The sequence below is a fragment of the Gekko japonicus genome, unplaced genomic scaffold (genome assembly GCF_001447785.1).
Source record: "Gekko japonicus isolate JY-2015 unplaced genomic scaffold, Gekko_japonicus_V1.1 scaffold3793, whole genome shotgun sequence".
Classification (NCBI taxonomy): domain Eukaryota; kingdom Metazoa; phylum Chordata; class Lepidosauria; order Squamata; family Gekkonidae; genus Gekko; species Gekko japonicus.
This window is the reverse complement of record NW_015161523.1, coordinates 101,076-103,290: the sequence shown is the minus strand read 5'-3', so window position 1 is coordinate 103,290 and position 2,215 is coordinate 101,076. Positions and strand designations below refer to the sequence as shown.

Below are 2,215 nucleotides of genomic sequence, written 5' to 3'. Positions count from 1 at the left end.
GTCCCCTTTCTTGTGCTTATCTAATTCCGTTTTGAAGCCGTCCATGCTTGTAGCCGCCACCACTTCCTGTGGCAGTGAATTCCAGGTGTTCTTGAATGCGTGTACTTCGTTGTTGGCTGTGGGTTCTGACAGCTATTAGATTGTTCCTGGAATCCTGAAGAAAAAAACAACCAATAGTCTCAAACTTGATGACTGCCACACATTTCATCTTTGCATGGTATTGGGAATCAAAAGAGGCTCCAGACGTTTACTAGTGGACCGCTAAAATAAAGGAGATTTACTTAATGATAAAACTTACAGCACTTCAAAGAAATGAAAGTGCTGATGAGATTCGGTCCAAGTGGAGGATGTTAAAAATACTTTTGCTTTTTTGCTAAAGTTGTGTGTTTTGTCATCTTTTGTATTTTTTTGTTAAAGCTGGAAAATTTGATGATGTAATGAAGGAAAGTTTTAAAAAAACATAATGAAGAAGATGGAGCTAATCTTATTAGGGATTAGGTTTGCCAACAGTCCTGAAGAAAAATGTCCTGTCCCTTGAATAGAGGCCCACTGTGTGGAAATGGGCAGCCACAGATTTTCGTGGCAGCGTCTTAACCACTTGAGCCACCGCAGCTCCTTTATTCCACTTGGGGATGGGCAATTTTGGGGAGGGAGTCCATTTAAGAGTACGTCTTTCTTCTTTCCTCCAGAACCAAGAAATCCAAAAGGAGCTTCAGAAACTTGGAATTGTCCTTTCGCCATCCTCAGCTAGTAGCGACAACATGGGCAGTGATGTGGATGCTCCCAACCGAATCCAGGGCAAGCTGAGGTTCTCGCTTCTCTACAACAAAAGCCGCCTGGAGCTGGTCTTGGTGATCACAGGGGCGTTGGGCCTTCCCAGCCAAGGCTGCATGAACATTTTCATCCTGGCCCGGCTGCTGAGCTGTGCATCCTCCCAGTCCCCTGGTCTCCAGCACATTGTCCATGAGTGGGAGACCCAGGTGGTCAAAAACTGTGCCAGCCCTAATTTTGGTGACCAGTTTGCTTGCACCCTGCAGGAGGCTGAGCTGGCGAAGAGCAGCATCAAGTTAGAGGTGGGTGTGGTGTCTGTCTGGTTGTTTTTGTTTTTTTTAAACCAGCGTGAAAGTTCCCAAGTTAGTACTCCAGGCTCAGTTCAGCCATCATGAGCGAGTCGCAGTTGGTTGACGATGGGTATGAAGCTGGTGAACTTACAGGTTGGAGTCTTCCCTCCCTCCCCCTCCCTCCTTTTGTGCAGCGTGCCAAGATGGAAAGATTCCATCTGACTTCAACGATGTCTGAATGTGCTAACAGACTTTGGCCCCGGTCACACGGGCCAGATAATGTGGGGGGGGAGGCGTGGCTGTTCGCCCCGGAGCAAAATAAAGTGCGGTAGCCCGATCACATGGTCCCCTGAGTCTCCATGCTTCGGCTGTTAGCTGGCGATCACACGGCGATGCTGCAGCGTGGCAAAGAAGTGGTGCGGCGCGATCACACAAGCGTTTCACATTTGTGCACATGTGCAGTTCCGCGAAGTTTTGTGTTTGTGCGCATGCGCTTACGAAAAACATCTGGTTTGCGATGGGACGTGGATGGGCACCGGATACCACGGGAGACTAGCACTCCCGCGATCAGACACCCGTCTGTGCCGCACGTTTTCTGGATACTAGTGCACCTTCCTTGGTACTTTTTAACTTTGCATCTTTGGCGGGACGCCACGGGTTGGCCACAGGTGTGCTACGCTTCCCAGATGTTGCAGTGTGATCGCGTCCCGAAAATCCGCCCAACATTCGTGCCTTTTGCGCGGCAAGTTCTCCGTGTGACCGGGGCCTTTGTTTCTTTTCCAGAATTTGGGATTATTAATCATGGTTTAATCCTGATCAAAATACTACTTACTGGGAGGTAAACAAATTTCAGGTAGTTAATCAGACATCATGATTCATTGGAGTTAGTTTGAAGGTTTCCAGCTTCATTCGTGGCCTGGGTGGAAGGTTTTGCCTGTCAAAAATAAACTGAGATTTATGATGTCTGTTCTGAGTCCTGGTGGGTAAAGTGCTATAATAGTGTAGAACAATAAGTAAGTGAGTGTTTACATCGAAGTTTCCCATCCTCCTGGTTCAGAGCTTTAGTACTAAGACCAGACTTCCTAAAAAAAGAGGGGGGGGTGATGATAAAGGAAAATCTCATGCCGGTGCCTTTTGGAGGGTGGCAGCAGAGG

General features: G+C 47.8%; 1 pseudogene; it reads left to right on the top strand.

Annotated features, from left to right (window-relative positions):
- Positions 1-761: 761 nt before the first annotated feature.
- The window catches only part of LOC107125798, a 14,843-nt pseudogene continuing 13,389 nt past the window's right edge, over positions 762-2,215 (top strand).